The 20042-nt window shown below is 39.3% G+C and overlaps 1 protein-coding gene across 1 annotated transcript in view; it reads right to left on the bottom strand.

Moving 5' to 3' along the window:
* MPP7 (MAGUK p55 scaffold protein 7) overlaps positions 1-20042 on the bottom strand; it is a 1181171-nt gene that overhangs the window by 878715 nt on the left and 282414 nt on the right. Inside the window, exon 3 of the mRNA XM_053713897.1 lies at positions 10530-10596. The gene's annotated coding sequence lies outside the window, so the exon portion shown is untranslated. The remainder of the gene's footprint in view (positions 1-10529; positions 10597-20042) is intronic.

Here is a 20042-nt window from a genome sequence, read left to right as displayed (position 1 = left end):
GTAATGTCAGCGATAATCTTTCAACCCGGGCCCGAATAAGGTCTGCCCTTTGAAAGGTATATTAAGCAATTTAGACTTAGAAGTAACATCAGCTGACCAGGATTTTAGCCACAGCGCCCTGCGTGCCTGAATGGCGAATCCTGAATTCTTCGCCGTAAGTTTAGTAAGATGTACTACGGCCTCCGAAATGAATGAATTAGCTAGTTTAAGGACTCTAAGCCTGTCCGTAATGTCGTCCAGAGTAGCTGAACCAATGTTCTCTTCCAGAGACTCAATCCAGAATGCCGCTGCAGCCGTGATCGGCGCAATGCATGCAAGGGGTTGCAATATAAAACCTTGTTGAACAAACATTTTCTTAAGGTAACCCTCTAACTTTTTATCCATTGGATCTGAAAAAGCACAGCTATCCTCCACCGGGATAGTGGTACGCTTAGCTAAAGTAGAAACTGCTCCCTCCACCTTAGGGACCGTTTGCCATAAGTCCCTTGTGGTGGCGTCTATTGGAAACATTTTTCTAAATATCGGAGGGGGTGAGAACGGCACACCGGGTCTATCCCACTCCTTAGTAACAATTTCAGTAAGTCTCTTAGGTATAGGAAAAACCTCAGTACTCGTCGGTACCGCAAAATATTTATCCAACCTACACATTTTCTCTGGTATTGCAACTGTGTTACAATCATTCAGAGCCGCTAACACCTCCCCTAGTAATACACGGAGGTTTTCCAGTTTAAATTTAAAATTTGAAATATCTGAATCCAGTCTGTTTGGATCAGAACCGTCACCCACAGAATGAAGTTCTCCGTCCTCATGTTCTGCCACCTGTGACGCAGTGTCTGACATGGCCCTAATATTATCAGCGCACTCTTTTCTCACCCCAGAGTGATCACGCTTACCTTTTAGTTCTGGTAATTTAGCCAAAACTTCAGTCATAACAGTAGCCATATCCTGTAATGTGATTTGTAATGGCCGCCCAGCTGTACTCGGCGCTACAATATCACGCACCTCCCTCTGAGCGGGAGATGTAGGTACTGACACGTGAGGCGAGTTAGTCGGCATAACTCTCCCCTCGTTGTTTGGTGAAATTTGTTCAATTTGTACAGATTGATTTTTATTTAAAGTAGCATCAATACAGTTAGTACATAAATTTCTATTGGGCTCCACTTTGGCATTGCAACAAATGACACAGGTATCATCTTCTGAATCAGACATGTTTAACACACTAGCAAATAAACTTGCAACTTGGAAATACAATTCAAATAGAATAATATTAAAACGTACTGTGCCTTTAAGAAGCACAGAAGATCTATGACAGTTAAAAATTAATAAATTGAAACAGTTATAGCCTCAATCCTTGTAAACAACACAACTTTAGCAAAGGTTTAATCCCATTAGCAAAGATAACAATTTCTGAAAGCAGGAAACAAATTACAGAATAAAAGTTTTTATTTCAGTCAAACTATAATTCTCACAGCTCTGCTGAGAGAAATTACCTCCCTCAAAATAAGTTTTGAAGACCCCTGAGCTAAGTAGAGATGAACCAGATCATGCAGGGAATACAATGAGTTGCTGACTGAAATATTTGATGCATAGTAAAAGCGCCCCTCCCCCACACACACAGCAGTGAGGGAGAACAGAAACTGACAGAAAAAACAGATTTAAGCAACTGCCAAGTGGAAAAATGGTGCCCAAACATTTATTCACTCAGTACCTCAGCAAATGAAAACGATTTTACATTCCAGCAAAAACGTTAAACATAATCTCTAGTTATTAAACAGCTTTATGTCTTTCTTACAGTGTAATTCTAGTGAAGTACCATTCTCCCAGAATACTGAAGTGTAAAGTATACATACATGACATTATATCGGTATGGCAGGATTTTCTCATCAATTCCATTGTCAGAAAATAAAAACTGCTACATACCTCTATGCAGATTCATCTGCCCGCTGTCCCCTGATATGAAGTTTACCTCACTCCTCAGATGGCCGAGAACAGCAATATGATCTTAACTACTCCGGCTAAAATCATAGCAAAACTCTGGTAGATTCTTCCTCAAACTCTGCCAGAGAGGTAATAACACACTCCGGTGCTATTTTAAAATAACAAACTTTTGATTGAAGATATAAAACTAAGTATAATCACCATAGTCCTCTCACACGACCTATCTAGTTGCTGGGTGCAAGAGAATGACTGGGAGTGACGTAGAAGGGAGGAGCTATATGCAGCTCTGCTGGGTGAATCCTCTTGCACTTCCTGTAGGGGAGCAGTTAATATCCCAGAAGTAATGATGACCCGTGGACTGATCACACTTAACAGAAGAAAAGTGTGTTTTTTTCCATTTTTTCCTCATATTTTATAAAAATTTTTAAAGTAAATTATAAGATATGATAAAAAACAGAATTTATGTTTACCTGATAAATTACTTTCTCCAACGGTGTGTCCGGTCCACGGCGTCATCCTTACTTGTGGGATATTCTCTTCCCCAACAGGAAATGGCAAAGAGCCCAGCAAAGCTGGTCACATGATCCCTCCTAGGCTCCGCCTACCCCAGTCATTCGACCGACGTTAAGGAGGAATATTTGCATAGGAGAAACCATATGGTACCGTGGTGACTGTAGTTAAAGAAAATAAATCATCAGACCTGATTAAAAAAACCAGGGCGGGCCGTGGACCGGACACACCGTTGGAGAAAGTAATTTATCAGGTAAACATAAAATCTGTTTTCTCCAACATAGGTGTGTCCGGTCCACGGCGTCATCCTTACTTGTGGGAACCAATACCAAAGCTTTAGGACACGGATGAAGGGAGGGAGCAAATCAGGTCACCTAAATGGAAGGCACCACGGCTTGCAAAACCTTTCTCCCAAAAATAGCCTCAGAAGAAGCAAAAGTATCAAACTTGTAAAATTTGGTAAAAGTGTGCAGTGAAGACCAAGTCGCTGCCCTACATATCTGATCAACAGAAGCCTCGTTCTTGAAGGCCCATGTGGAAGCCACAGCCCTAGTGGAATGAGCTGTGATTCTTTCGGGAGGCTGCCGTCCGGCAGTCTCGTAAGCCAATCTGATGATGCTTTTAATCCAAAAAGAGAGAGAGGTAGAAGTTGCTTTTTGACCTCTCCTTTTACCGGAATAAACAACAAACAAGGAAGATGTTTGTCTAAAATCCTTTGTAGCATCTAAATAGAATTTTAGAGCGCGAACAACATCCAAATTGTGCAACAAACGTTCCTTCTTTGAAACTGGTTTCGGACACAGAGAAGGTACGATAATCTCCTGGTTAATGTTTTTGTTAGAAACAACTCTTGGAAGAAAACCAGGTTTAGTACGTAAAACCACCTTATCTGCATGGAACACCAGATAAGGAGGAGAACACTGCAGAGCAGATAATTCTGAAACTCTTCTAGCAGAAGAAATTGCAACTAAAAACAAAACTTTCCAAGATAATAACTTAATATCAACGGAATGCAAGGGTTCAAACGGAACCCCCTGAAGAACTGAAAGAACTAAATTGAGACTCCAAGGAGGAGTCAAAGGTTTGTAAACAGGCTTAATTCTAACCAGAGCCTGAACAAAGGCTTGAACATCTGGCACAGCGGCCAGCTTTTTGTGAAGTAACACAGACAAGGCAGAAATCTGTCCCTTCAGGGAACTTGCAGATAATCCTTTTTCCAATCCTTCTTGAAGGAAGGATAGAATCCTAGGAATCTTAACCTTGTCCCAAGGGAATCCTTTAGATTCACACCAACAGATATATTTTTTCCAAATTTTGTGGTAAATCTTTCTAGTTACAGGCTTTCTGGCCTGAACAAGAGTATCGATAACAGAATCTGAGAACCCTCGCTTCGATAAGATCAAGCGTTCAATCTCCAAGCAGTCAGCTGGAGTGAAACCAGATTCGGATGTTCGAACGGACCCTGAACAAGAAGGTCTCGTCTCAAAGGTAGCTTCCAAGGTGGAGCCGATGACATATTCACCAGATCTGCATACCAAGTCCTGCGTGGCCACGCAGGAGCTATCAAGATCACCGACGCCCTCTCCTGATTGATCCTGGCTACCAGCCTGGGGATGAGAGGAAACGGCGGGAACACATAAGCTAGTTTGAAGGTCCAAGGTGCTACTAGTGCATCCACTAGAGCCGCCTTGGGATCCCTGGATCTGGACCCGTAGCAAGGAACTTTGAAGTTCTGACGAGAGGCCATCAGATCCATGTCTGGAATGCCCCACAGCTGAGTGACTTGGGCAAAGATTTCCGGATGGAGTTCCCACTCCCCCGGATGCAATGTCTGACGACTCAGAAAATCCGCTTCCCAATTTTCCACTCCTGGGATGTGGATAGCAGACAGGTGGCAGGAGTGAGACTCCGCCCATAGAATGATTTTGGTCACTTCTTCCATCGCCAGGGAACTCCTTGTTCCCCCCTGATGGTTGATGTACGCAACAGTTGTCATGTTGTCTGATTGAAACCGTATGAACTTGGCCCTCGCTAGCTGAGGCCAAGCCTTGAGAGCATTGAATATCGCTCTCAGTTCCAGAATATTTATCGGTAGAAGAGATTCTTCCCGAGACCAAAGACCCTGAGCTTTCAGGGATCCCCAGACCGCGCCCCAGCCCATCAGACTGGCGTCGGTCGTGACAATGACCCACTCTGGTCTGCGGAATGTCATCCCTCGTGACAGGTTGTCCAGGGACAGCCACCAACGGAGTGAGTCTCTGGTCCTCTGATTTACTTGTATCTTCGGAGACAAGTCTGTATAGTCCCCATTCCACTGACTGAGCATGCACAGTTGTAATGGTCTTAGATGAATGCGTGCAAAAGGAACTATGTCCATTGCCGCTACCATCAACCCGATCACTTCCATGCACTGAGCTATGGAAGGAAGAGGAACGGAATGAAGTATCCGACAAGAGTCTAGAAGTTTTGTTTTTCTGGCCTCTGTCAGAAAAATCCTCATTTCTAAGGAGTCTATTATTGTTCCCAAGAAGGGAACCCTTGTTGACGGAGATAGAGAACTCTTTTCCACGTTCACTTTCCATCCGTGAGATCTTAGAAAGGCCAGGACAATGTCCGTGTGAGCCTTTGCTTGAGGAAGGGACGACGCTTGAATCAGAATGTCGTCCAAGTAAGGTACTACAGCAATGCCCCTTGGTCTTAGCACAGCTAGAAGGGACCCTAGTACCTTTGTGAAAATCCTTGGAGCAGTGGCTAATCCGAAAGGAAGCGCCACGAACTGGTAATGTTTGTCCAGGAATGCGAACCTCAGGAACCGATGATGTTCCTTGTGGATAGGAATATGTAGATACGCATCCTTTAAATCCACCGTGGTCATGAATTGACCGTCCTGGATGGAAGGAAGAATAGTTCGAATGGTTTCCATCTTGAACGATGGAACCTTGAGAAACTTGTTTAAAATCTTGAGATCTAAGATTGGTCTGAACGTTCCCTCTTTTTTGGGAACTATAAACAGATTGGAGTAGAACCCCATCCCTTGTTCTCTTAATGGAACAGGATGAATCACTCCCATTTTTAACAGGTCTTCTACGCAATGTAAGAATGCCTGTCTTTTTATGTGGTCTGAAGACAACTGAGACCTGTGGAACCTCCCCCTTGGGGGAAGTCCCTTGAATTCCAGAAGATAACCTTGGGAGACTATTTCTAGCGCCCAAGGATCCAGAACATCTCTTGCCCAAGCCTGAGCGAAGAGAGAGAGTCTGCCCCCCACCAGATCCGGTCCCGGATCGGGGGCCAACATTTCATGCTGTCTTGGTAGCAGTGGCAGGTTTCTTGGCCTGCTTTCCCTTGTTCCAGCCTTGCATTGGTCTCCAAGCTGGCTTGGCTTGAGAAGTATTACCCTCTTGCTTAGAGGACGTAGCACTTTGGGCTGGTCCGTTTCTACGAAAGGGACGAAAATTAGGTTTATTTTTTGCCTTGAAAGGCCGATCCTGAGGAAGGGCGTGGCCCTTACCCCCAGTGATATCAGAGATAATCTCTTTCAAGTCAGGGCCAAACAGCGTTTTCCCCTTGAAAGGAATGTTAAGTAGCTTGTTCTTGGAAGACGCATCAGCCGACCAAGATTTCAACCAAAGCGCTCTGCGCGCCACAATAGCAAACCCAGAATTCTTAGCCGCTAACCTAGCCAATTGCAAAGTGGCGTCTAGGGTGAAAGAATTAGCCAATTTGAGAGCATTGATTCTGTCCATAATCTCCTCATAAGGAGGAGAATCACTATCGACCGCCTTTAACAGCTCATCGAACCAGAAACATGCGGCTGTAGCGACAGGGACAATGCATGAAATTGGTTGTAGAAGGTAACCCTGCTGAACAAACATCTTTTTAAGCAAACCTTCTAATTTTTTATCCATAGGATCTTTGAAAGCACAACTATCCTCTATGGGTATAGTGGTGCGTTTGTTTAAAGTGGAAACCGCTCCCTCGACCTTGGGGACTGTCTGCCATAAGTCCTTTCTGGGGTCGACCATAGGAAACAATTTTTTAAATATGGGGGGAGGGACGAAAGGAATACCGGGCCTTTCCCATTCTTTATTAACAATGTCCGCCACCCGCTTGGGTATAGGAAAAGCTTCTGGGAGCCCCGGCACCTCTAGGAACTTGTCCATTTTACATAGTTTCTCTGGGATGACCAACTTGTCACAATCATCCAGAGTGGATAATACCTCCTTAAGCAGAATGCGGAGATGTTCCAACTTAAATTTAAATGCAATCACATCAGGTTCAGCTTGTTGAGAAATGTTCCCTGAATCAGTAATTTCTCCCTCAGACAAAACCTCCCTGGCCCCATCAGACTGGGTTAGGGGCCCTTCAGAAATATTATTATCAGCGTCGTCATGCTCTTCAGTATCTAAAACAGAGCAGTCGCGCTTACGCTGATAAGTGTTCATTTTGGCTAAAATGTTTTTGACAGAATTATCCATTACAGCCGTTAATTGTTGCATAGTAAGGAGTATTGGCGCGCTAGATGTACTAGGGGCCTCCTGAGTGGGCAAGACTCGTGTAGACGAAGGAGGGAATGATGCAGTACCATGCTTACTCCCCTCACTTGAGGAATCATCTTGGGCATCATTGTCATTGTCACATAAATCACATTTATTTAAATGAATAGGAATTCTGGCTTCCCCACATTCAGAACACAGTCTATCTGGTAGTTCAGACATGTTAAACAGGCATAAACTTGATAACAAAGTACAAAAAACGTTTTAAAATAAAACCGTTACTGTCACTTTAAATTTTAAACTGAACACACTTTATTACTGCAATTGCGAAAAAACATGAAGGAATTGTTCAAAATTCACCAAATTTTCACCACAGTGTCTTAAAGCCTTAAAAGTATTGCACACCAAATTTGGAAGCTTTAACCCTTAAAATAACGGAACCGGAGCCGTTTTGAACTTTAACCCCTTTACAGTCCCTGGTATCTGCTTTGCTGAGACCCAACCAAGCCCCAAGGGGAATACGATACCAAATGACGCCTTCAGAAAGTCTTTTCTAAGTATCAGAGCTCCTCTCACATGCGACTGCATGCCATGCCTCTCAAAAACAAGTGCGCAACACCGGCGCGAAAATGAGGCTCTGCCTATGCTTTGGGAAAGCCCCTAAAGAATAAGGTGTCTAAAACAGTGCCTGCCGATATGATTATATCAAAATACCCAGATAAAATGATTCCTCAAGGCTAAATATGTGTTAATAATGAATCGATTTAGCCCAGAAAAAGTCTACAGTCTTAATAAGCCCTTTTTGAAGCCCTTATTTACGATCGTAATAAACATGGCTTACCGGATCCCATAGGGAAAATGACAGCTTCCAGCATTACATCGTCTTGTTAGAATGTGTCATACCTCAAGCAGCAAGAGACTGCTCACTGTTCCCCCAACTGAAGTTAATTGCTCTCAACAGTCCTGTGTGGAACAGCCATGGATTTTAGTGACGGTTGCTAAAATCATTTTCCTCATACAAACAGAAATCTTCATCTCTTTTCTGTTTCTGAGTAAATAGTACATACCAGCACTATTTCAAAATAACAAACTCTTGATTGAATAATAAAAACTACATTTAAACACTAAAAAACTCTAAGCCATCTCCGTGGAGATGTTGCCTGTACAACGGCAAAGAGAATGACTGGGGTAGGCGGAGCCTAGGAGGGATCATGTGACCAGCTTTGCTGGGCTCTTTGCCATTTCCTGTTGGGGAAGAGAATATCCCACAAGTAAGGATGACGCCGTGGACCGGACACACCTATGTTGGAGAAATAATGGTATCTTCAGAAAGTCCATTTAATGGCGAGAAAAACGGTATATAATATGTGTGGGTACATTAAATGAGTAAGGGGAAAATTACAGCTAAACACAAACACCGCAGAAATGTAAAAATAGCCTTGGTCCCAAACGGACAGAAAATGGAAAAGTGCTCTGGTCACTAAGGGGTTAATACTGAAAAATTTAATACTGAAAAATGGGGGGAAACATTTTTTTTTAGTTTTCTTTATAACCATATCTACAAAACTACTGTAGCTAAAGAAAAACACTGCCAAATAGATTCCTTATGTTGCCCTAATTTTAGGAATACCACATGTCTGTTTCCAAGTAATTTATAGCAAATATAGGCCAAATACTGCAAAGGCAGAATTAGACAGAATTGGGCAGTAGGCTAAGTAGTGGTTACACAATTTCAAAACTGCTACACAAAAGTATAAAATTTGCAGAATTTAGACACCCAGGGATATCTAGAACACTGTTTTTTAAACCTGTCATCAGACCTCCCTAACAGGTCACAATTTGAGGATATCTGAACTAGAGCACAGGTGAAATAATCAGCTGATTAGTTAACATGGTTATTTAACCTCCTCTCATCCAAGGTAATACTGGAACCTGGCCTGTTGGGGAGGCCTTAGGACAGGTTTGAAAACCAGTGATCTAGAGGTCTAGGGAAGAAAATAAAAGCATGCAGAAATAGTGTAATCGCACCCACAGGGTACGGCGCTGGTCCTTAAAGGGACAGTCTACACCAGAATTGTTATTGTTTTAAAAGATAGATAATGCCTTTATTACCCATTCCCTAGTTTTGCATAACCAACACAGTTTTATTTATATATTTTTTACCTCTGTGATTATCTTGTATCTAAGCCTCTGCAGACTGCCCCTTTATTTCAGTTCTTTGACAGACTTGCAGTTTAGCCAATCAGTGATGGCTCCCAGGTAACTTCACGTGCACGAGCACAGTGTTATCTATATAAAAAACGAACTAACACCCTCTAGTGGTGAAAAACCTGTTAAAATGCATTCTTAAGAGGCGGCCTTCAAGGTCTAAGAAATTAGCATATGAACCTCCTAGGTTAAGCTTTCAACTAAGAATACCAAGCGAACAAAGAAAAATTGGTGATAAAAGTAAATTGGAAAATTGTTTAAAATTACATGCCCTATCTGAATCATGAAAGTTTTTTTTGGACTAGACTGTCCCTTTAAGAGCTAAACGACCAGCGTCGTACCCTGCATAATACTGGTCATTGAGGGTTTAATCACTATATGAAAACTGATAAAGTTTGGTAAAAAAAAATAAAAAAATTACAAAAATGGAATATGGGAGTCAAAATTCGAACTTTTTCAAATGACCAGAAATAAGCTAGTAATTACTGACACAGATGGATAAACTTACAGTACTATAAAACACATTAACCAGTTATGGAGGGTTTTTTGCTTTGTGTAAGTCACCACTTCTATAAAGAAATAACAAAATTACATTAAAGGGACATGAAACATACATTTTTTATTTTATGATTTAGAAAGATAATGCAATTTTAAACACCTTTCCAGTTTACTTGTATTATTTAATTTGCTTTATTCTTTTGATATCCTTTGTTGAAATGCATATCTAAATAGGCTCAGTAGCTGCTGATTGGTGGCTGCACAGATACCTCGTGTGATTGGCTCCCCCATATGCATTGCTATTTCTTCATCAAATAATATCTAAAAATGAAGCAATATAAATAGAAGCAAACTGGAATGTTGATTAAAATGTTATTCTCTTTCTAAATCATGAAAGAAACATTCTGGGTTTCATGTCCCTTTAATATATATTATAAACTGTTTAATCTGGTGTCACAAATTATAAGACTAAATTAGAGGTACGTTAAACCCAATTTTTTATTTTCTTTCAGAGCATACAATTGTAAACATCTTTCCAATTTGGTATCCTTTATTGAAGGAACAGTATGGCACTAACAGGAGCTAGCTGAACACATCTGGTAAACCAATGACAAGAGTCATATGTGCAGACACTAATCACAGGCTAGTTCCCGAGACTGCATTGTTGTTCCTGAGTCTACCTAGGTATGACTTTTTTTTTTTTAAACAAAACAAAAAACAATTGTTTAAAATTGTACCCTCTAAATCATGAAAGTATATGGTTTCCTTTACTGTACCCCTTTAACAACTTACATAACATTTTCAGTTGGCAAAAAAATAATAAATGCAACCTTATATAGTTTTCTAATCAATTTATCCTCTTAAATAAAGTTTATTTACCTGAACCACTTTGAGCAGAGCTTTCCAGGTTTGAAGAAATTATTAGCATTCATCGGATATTCTGCACCTTAAACAAAAATAAAACACATTAGCTTAAGTGGAAACTTGGAACACAACCATCACTTCAGAAAGGTAAAACCTTAAGACACAATAAAATATGTATGTGGGAAAATGTGCCTTAAGATAAAAGAGCACTTCATGGCTTGTGGTCATATGTTAAAAAAATATATAAATTAAAGGGACACTCAACTCAAAATTAAACTTTCATTATTTAGATAGAGCATGCAATTTTAAACAACTTTCCAATTTACTTCCTTTTAAAAAAAAGTGTGCAGTCCTTTTATATTTAAGCTTTGAGTCACCAGCTCCTACTGAGCATGTGCAAGAATTCACAGAATAAGCGTATATGCATCTGTGATTGGCTGATAGCTGTCACATGCTACAGAGGGAGTGGAGATAAATATAACGTTTAAAATTGTCAGAAAAAAAAAACTACTCATTTTAAGTTCAGACTAAGTGCTATTGCATTGTCTTCTTATCTTGCATTTGTTGATTATGCAAATCTACTGTGTTTACTGATCCTTTAAAAGGGACATTAAACACTAAATATCTTTATATCTAGATATATTGATGTATTCAATTTAAAGATTATCCTGAAAGTATTTCTTAAATTATTTTAGTTGGGTAAATATTGAAACCAGTCTCAAAATACCAGCTTTAAGTATGCAACAAATAAGAAATCTATTATGTACAGATGATGATGTTGAGTAAAACCAAAACAGCTGCCATGTGTGATCTCTAGCCATTTCCTGCTATGCATTAAAGCTGCCTAAAGTAATGGTGAGCTGGCATGAGAGAAACAGTGCTTACAATTGATATTAGAAGCAAAAAGGGTGTGGCATTGAGGAGCTCATTTGAATACCCCTACCCAGAATCCCCTGCTTCAGGTTTGCTGAGGTTGCCTGTGAATAAAATGTGCAACTACAGTGACATTTTGTGAAGAACCAAGTTTTAGTTTCCATAAAATAATTGGGGCTGTTACATAAACCTTATGATGCATAAACCTTGCATAACAAACTTGTTGTTACATAAACCTTCTATTATCTCTGGTGCTGAGGACAGTTATAAATTAACTACAGGAGTAACAATCTCACAGTGTTTAATGTCCCTTTAAATAATACTGAAACTTCCATACCTTGGCCATACCATGTTTTTACAGCCCAGTCACCTTGAGAATCAGGCTTTTACCTGATAAAATTAACCTCATGTAGTGAAAGTGTTCAAGCTATTACCTGTGGGATTCAACTCCTGGCAACTAGGAGGAAGCAAAGTTACCCAACATTCCAAAAGTTGTTAATCCCTCTCACCTCTCTGGTACCTCGTATAGCAAGAGAAAAGGGAGAAAATCAGAGAAGTAGGAAAGGACAAAGCAGGGTAAATGAGGTACATACTAGAGCTACTGCCAATTGGAAAAATATAATAGGGCTGGTCTCGTGGACTCTCACCACCATGAAAGAAATTAATAAATACATTTTGTTTTCTTTCATAAGGTGTTGAGAGTCCACAAGTCAATAACTGAGGGATCTAATACCCACACTGTCCTAAAGAAAAAGGGTGAGGAAAATGTAATGCAGGCACCTATTTAACAGATACTAAGACAGTAGGACTTTCCCGTCAAACACTACCCCAAAAGAAAAGCAAGAAAACAAGACCAATTGGCTGCTGCGCTATCTATATAACAGAAGTCTGATTTGAAAAAAAGGACCCACAAAGTAGAACTAATCTAGTAAAATAGACCATAAAATATCTAGAAGGAATTTTCCTGCTTCCAAAAAAGTCACAATTAAAAGGGACAGTATACACTCATTTTCATATAACTGCATGTAATAGACATTACTATAAAGAATAAGATACACAGATACTTATATAAAAATCCAGTATAAAACTTAGAAGCTCTCAGTTTAGCTCTGTTGAAAAGGTAGCTGGAAAGCCCACTGCAAGTAGGAAATAAGACACTCCCCCCTCCCCCTTCTTTTGCATATGAAAAGACCCTTTACACAAACAGGAGCAAACTGGAGTAGGTAGCGGACTCATAAAACTTTGGGGCTTGGTTAGTAGTCTGAAAATCAGAGCAATGTTATTTAAAAATAAGCAAAACTATACATTTAAAAAAAAACAAAAAAACTTTGAGCTATATAAATAGATCTACAAAACATGTATGCAAAGAAAACATGTGTATAATGTCCCTTTAAGAACTTTAACCAGGAAGTTATAATAAGAACTGTAGTCCTCTGACTCATACATGGTCAAATTATTATTAAAGCACTTTAAAAATGAAATAGGGCAAAGAATCTCAAAAGAAAAGGCAAACAAACCAGATAATCTACTGGTAAAAATGTTGCAAACGAAACACTCAAAACATGGTGAATAATTAAACCATTCATAAGTTAAAAAACAAACAAAAACAATAAAAAAATAAGGTTCTCTGGAAGAGAAAATCTCTTAACTATTAGACTTAATTTGACTAAATATAGAACAAATATCTGCATGTAAGAGACCTTGCCACACATGTGCTACTATCTCCTTAGAATTACAGGTTAAAAACCAGTTTATCACAAAGAGAGTCCCGATATACATAACGAAATGTGTCTTGCATGCACCAGATAAAATTAAATAATCATAGTCTGGAAATAAGGCAGCATTGTCTGAAATAAATGTGTCCCCTGGCAATGGAAGTACCACAGAAAGATGTACCTGCTAATAGCCTATGGATTATGTGAGTGCATGAAAATGGTTTTACTTACCTTAAAAGGGATACTAAACCCAAATGTTTTCTTTCATGATTCAGATAAAAAAAATGCAATTTTAAGCAACATTCTCATTTACTCCTATTATAAAATTTTCTTAATTTTCTCTGTATCTTTATTTGAAAAAGCAAGAATGTAAGCTTAGAAGCTGGCCCATTTTTGGTTCAGTGCCTGTGTAGCGCTTGCCGACTTGTAGAAAAATGTAGCCACCAATCAGAAAGCGCTACCCAGGTGTTGAACCAAAATTGGGCTGTTTTCTAAGCTTACATTCTTGCTTTTTTAAATAAAGATACCAAGAGAACGAAGAAAAATGTATAATATGAGTAAATCAAAGTTAAAATTGCATGCTCTATCTGAATCATAAAAGGAAAGATTTGGGTTTAGTATCCCTTTAAGATGAACCCATTCTAATGTGTTTACCATCTGCAAAGAAGGCTTCTTCCAGTAGAGAGCCCATCCAGTGCTGTGTAAGCAACAGAAGAGGATATCACAAAGGAGTACAACAGTGACATGACAGGAGGAGACTAAGGGACAAGTCCTTGTCACACTTGTAACAGGCAGACTCAATAGGCTAAAGGACAAGCCCCTACGAAACCCATGGAAGCTTTAGACTAACTACCAGAGGGTGTTTTTCTATCACTGTCCAGTACTTTCTTGTGTTCTTGGCTCTGCGAGGGGAAGATGGGACTTGCATTGGTATGAGAACCACTTACAATAAAGAATCTTGTGTAAATCTATTCTTCACCTTCCTTCTGTGGATGCAAAAATGAGACTGGGGTACCAGAGAGGTGAAAGGGATTGATAGCTTGTGGGATGTTGGGTATCTTTGCCTCTTACTAGTGGCCAGGAAGTAAATCACACAGGTAATAGCTTGTAGATTCTCACCACATTATCTAAGAAATTGGATTCCCTATATTTTAAAGTGGGTATAAGAAACAAACCTTCCTCATATGTTTTTCAAAAGATGGTAAAAAGAGGAAGACAAGTTTGGTGTTTGCTGCTTATGGCATGAACTTAGAAAAGTAAATGAGTAGAAGACAATAGAATTTAATTTCTGGTTAATTTCACCACAAAACAAAAAAACTCACCAGTGAAGATTAATGAAACAGTATAACCTATCAGTTGGCAGAAAACATAATTTATGTAAGAATTTACCTGATAAATTAATTTCTTTCATATTGGCAAGAGTCCATGAGCTAGTGACGTATGGGATATATATTCCTACCAGGAGGGGCAAAGTTTCCCAAACCTCAAAATGCCTATATATACACACCCTACCACACCCACAATTCCGTTTAACGAATAGCCAAGAAGTGGGGTGATAAGAAAGGAGCGAAAGCATCAACAAGGAATTGGAATAATTGTGCTTTATACAAAAAAATCATAACCACCACAAAAAGGGTGGGCCTCATGGACTCTTGCCAATATGAAAGAAATGAATTTATCAGGTAAGTTCTTACATAAATTATGTTTTCTTTCATGTAATTGGCAAGAGTCCATGAGCTAGCGACGTATGGGATAGCAATACCCAAAATGTGGAACTCCACGTAAGAGTCACTAGAGAGGGAGGGATAAAAATTAAGACAGCCAATTCCACTGAAAAAAGAATCCCATATGTCACTAGCTCATGGGCTCTTGTCAATTACATGAAAGAAAACATAATACAGTCATAGACAGTGTGGCAGCAGACAAACCAGAGCCTTTACAGTCTTATTACAGAGGAGTACACATTAAAAGGTAGAGGAAAGTATTTAAGGCAGAGATGCCTTTGGAGCTTTTAAAAGAAACAAATTTGAACTGAGATTTCACATTGTTAACATTAAACGTGCGAAAACCGTCATATAGAGATTATTAATTACTTTCTTATAATAATATAAATAATGGACACAATCTTAAAATCTTAGATTAACTGCTAGAAGGTCTTATATGGCTATACATAAATAAACAACATTTCAAACCTTAAATCAATAAAGCAAATGATTAAATCTATACATTTATAGAACCATATCTTCAATATCACATAATTAACCACATAAAAAATGACTTCTACTGTATTGTGCTGGAAAAGCAGCAACTGAAGGGGTTAGGTAAAAAAAAAATCAATACAAAGCTATTGTATTCTACCATCTCCTACTGGTTAGCAACAATAAAATCATTTTAAGCTGTAGAAATACAAACCAATCAATATAAATACTGAAGCTGCAGCTAAATCTCAATCCTCATAAATTGAGGATTGTGCAGCCATGTTATATGACCCCAATTATTTCCAGGTCAACATGTTGTGAGATAGCAAAATATCAATTATAAACAGCGCTTTGGTTTGGGATGCCTAAAAGACAATAGATACAAAAATAATGGATAGAAAATTATTAACGTTTGTGCTGAAAGGTTGTCCGTAAGCCAATGGTATTGCTTCAGATTTACACTGAGTATGCACCAGAAAAAAGGGGAAAGAAGTAGATTAAAACAATGAAAAGAGCTGAAAAAACATAATTTATGTAAGAACTTACCTGATAAATTCATTTCTTTCATATTAGCAAGAGTCCATGAGCTAGTGACATATGGGATATACATTCCTACCAGGAGGGGCAAAGTTTCCCAAACCTCAAAATGCCTATAAATACACCCCGCACCACACTCACAAATCAGTTTAACGTATAGCCAAGAAGTGGGGTGATAAGACAAAAGTGTGAAAGCATAAAAAAATAAGGAATTGGAATAATTGTGCTTTATACAAAAAATCATAACCACCACAAAAAGGGTGGGCCTCATGGACTCTTGCTAATATGAAAGAAATGAATTTATCAGGTAAGTTCTTACATAAATTATGTTTTCTTTCATGTAATTAGCAAGAGTCCATGAGCTAGTGACGTATGGGATAATGACTACACAAGATGTGGATCTTCCACGCAAGAGTCACTAGAGAGGGAGGGAAAAAAACAAAGACAGCCAATTCCGCTGAAAATAATCCACACCCAAAATAAAGTTTAAATCTTATCATTAAAAAAACTGAAATTATAAGCAAAAGAATCAAACTGAAACAGCTGCCTGAAGTACTTTTCTACCAAAAACTGCTTCAGAAGAAGAAAACACATCAAAATGGTAGAATTTAGTAAAAGTATGCAAAGAAGACCAAGTTGCTGCTTTGCAAATCTGATCAACCGAAGCTTCATTCCTAAACGCCCAGGAAGTAGAAACTGACCTAGTAGAATGAGCTGTAATCCTTTGAGGCGGAGTTTTACCCGACTCGACATAAGCATGATGAATTAAAGATTTCAACCAAGATGCCAAAGAAATGGCAGAGGCCTTCTGACCTTTCCTAGAACCGGAAAAGATAACAAATAGACTAGAAGTCTTTCGGAACTTCTTAGTAGCCTCAACATAATATTTCAAAGCTCTAACTACATCCAAAGAATGCAATGATCTCTCCTTGGAATTCTTAGGATTAGGACATAATGAAGGAACCACAATTTCTCTGCTAATGTTGTTAGAATTCACAACCTTAGGTAAAAATGTAAAAGAAGTTCGCAACACCGCCTTATCCTGATGAAAAATCAGAAAAGGAGACTCACAAGAAAGAGCAGATAATTCAGAAACTCTTCTAGTAGAAGAGATGGCCAAAAGAAAAGAAAGTAATTTAATGTCCAATGAATGCATAGGTTCAAACGGAGGAGCTTGAAGAGCCCCCAGAACCAAATTCAAACTCCAAGGAGGAGAAATTGACTTAATAACAGGTTTTATACAAACCAAAGCTTGTACAAAACAATGAATATCAGGAAGATTAGCAATCTTTCTGTGAAAAAGAACAGAAAGAGCAGAGATTTGTCCTTTAAAGGAACTTGCAGACAAACCTTTATCCAAACCATCCTGAAGAAACTGTAAAATTCTCTGAATTCTAAAAGAATGCCAGGAAAAATGATGAGAAAGACACCAAGAAATATAAGTCTTCCAGACTCGATAATATATCTTCCTAGATACAGATTTACGAGCCTGTAACATAGTATTAATCACAGAGTCAGAGAAACCTCTTTGACTAAGAATCAAGCGTTCAATCTCCATACCTTTAAATTTAAGGATTTGAGATCCTGATGGTAAAAAGGACCTTGCGACAAAAGGTCTGGTCTTAACGGAAGAGTCCATGGTTGGCAAGAAGCCATCCGGACAAGATCTGCATACCAAAACCTGTGAGGCCATGCTAGAGCCACCAGCAGAACAAACGAGCATTCCTTCAGAATCTTGGAGACTACTCTTGGAAGAAGAACTAGAGGCGGAAAGATATAGGCAGGATGATACTTCCAAGGAAGTGACAATGCATCCACTGCTTCCGCCTGAGGATCCCTGGATCTGGACAGATACCTGGGAAGTTTCTTGTTTAGATGAGAAGCCATCAGATCTATTTCTGGAAGTCCCCACATTTGAACAATCAGAAGAAATACCTCTGGGTGAAGAGACCATTCGCCCGGATGTAACGTTTGGCGACTGAGATAATCCGCTTCCCAATTGTCTATACCTGGGATATGAACCGCAGAAATTAGACAGGAGCTGGATTCCGCCCATATTAGTATTCGAGATACTTCTTTCATAGCCAGAGGACTGTGAGTCCCTCCTTGATGATTGATATATGCCACAGTTGTGACATTGTCTGTCTGAAAACAAATGAACGATTCTCTCTTTAGAAGAGGCCATGACTGAAGAGCTCTGAAAATTGCACTGAGTTCCAAAATATTGATTGGTAATCTCACCTCCTGAGATTCCCAAACCCCTTGTGCTGTCAGAGACCCCCAAACAGCTCCCCAACCTGTCAGACTTGCATCTGTTGAAATTACAGTCCAGGTCGGAAGAACAAAAGAAGCCCCCTGAATTAAACGATGGTGATCTGTCCACCACGTCAGAGAGTGTCGTACAATCGGTTTTAAAGATATTAATTGAGATATCTTTGTGTAATCCCTGCACCACTGGTTCAGCATACAGAGCTGAAGAGGTCGCATGTGAAAACGAGCAAAGGGGATCGCGTCCGATGCAGCAGTCATAAGACCTAGAATTTCCATGCATAAGGCTACCGAAGGGAATGATAGAGACTGAAGGTTTCGACAAGCTGAGATCAATTTTAGACGTCTCTTGTCTGTCAGAGACAGTCATGGACACTGAATCTATCTGGAAACCTAAAAAGGTTACCCTTGTCTGAGGAAACAATGAACTTTTCGGTAAATTGATCCTACAACCATGATCTCGAAGAAACAACACGAGTTAATTCGTTTGAGATTCTGCTAAATGTGAAGACTGAGCAAGTACCAAGATATCGTCCAAATAAGGAAATACCACAATACCCTGTTCTCTGATTACAGACAGAAGGGCACCGAGAACCTTTGTAAAAATTCTTGGAGCTGTTGCTAGGCCAAACGGCAGAGCCACAAACTGGTAATGCTTGTCTAGAAAAGAGAATCTCAGAAACTGATAGTGATCTGGATGAATCGGAATATGCAGATATGCATCCTGTAAATCTATTGTGGACATATAATGCCCTTGCTGAACAAAAGGCAGGATAGTCCTTATAGTTACCATTTTGAATGTTGGTATCCTTACATAACGATTCAATATTTTTAGATCCAGAACTGGTCTGAAGGAATTCTCCTTCTTTGGTACAATGAAGAGATTTGAATAAAACCCCAGCCCCTGTTCCAGAACTGGAACTGGCATAATTACTCCAGCCAAAACTAGATCTGAAACACATTTCAGAAATGCTTGAGCCTTCGCTGGATTTACTGGGACACGGGAAAGAAAAAATCTCTTTGCAGGAGGCCTTATCTTGAAGCCAATTCTGTACCCTTCTGAAACAATGTTCTGAATCCAAAGATTGTGAATTGAATTGATCCAAATTTCTTTGAAAAATCGTAATCTGCCCCCTACCAGCTGGACTGGAATGAGGGCCGCACCTTCATGTGGACTTGGGAGCTGGCTTTGGTTTTCTAAAAGGCTTGGATTTATTCCAGACTGGAGATGGTTTCCAAACTGATACCGCTCCTGTGGGTGAAGGATCAGGCTTTTGTTCCTTGTTGTGACTAAAGGAACGAAAACGATTATTAGACCTAAATTTACCTCTAGATTTTTTATCCTGTGGTAAAAAAGTTCCTTTCCCTCCAGTAACAGTTGAGATAATAGAATCCAACTGAGAACCAAATAATTTATTACCCTGGAAAGAAAGGGAAAGCAAAGTTGACTTAGAAGACATATCAGCATTCCAAGTTTTAAGCCATAAAGCTCTTCTAGCTAAAATAGCTAGAGACATATACCTGACATCAACTCTAATGATATCAAAGATGGCATCACAAATAAAGTTATTAGCATGTTGGAGAAGATTAACAATGCTATGAGAATTATGATCGGTTACCTGTTGCGCTAAAGCTTCTAACCAAAAAGTTGAAGCTGCAGCAACATCCGCTAAAGATATAGCAGGTCTAAGAAGATTACCTGAACATAAGTAAGCTTTTCTTAGAAAGGATTCAATTCCTATCTAAAGGATCCTTAAAGGAAGTACTATCTGCCGTAGGAATAGTAGTACGTTTAGCAAGAGTGGAGATAGCCCCATCAACCTTAGGGATTTTGTCCCAAAATTCTAATCTGTCAGATGGCACAGGATATAATTGCTTAAAACGTTTAGAAGGAGTAAATGAATTACCCAAATTATTCCATTCCCTGGAGATTACTT

Source organism: Bombina bombina, chromosome 5 (genome assembly GCF_027579735.1).
Source record: "Bombina bombina isolate aBomBom1 chromosome 5, aBomBom1.pri, whole genome shotgun sequence".
Taxonomy (NCBI): domain Eukaryota; kingdom Metazoa; phylum Chordata; class Amphibia; order Anura; family Bombinatoridae; genus Bombina; species Bombina bombina.
The sequence above is the reverse complement of the archived record's forward strand: the minus strand, read 5'-3'. Positions and strand labels throughout refer to the sequence as shown.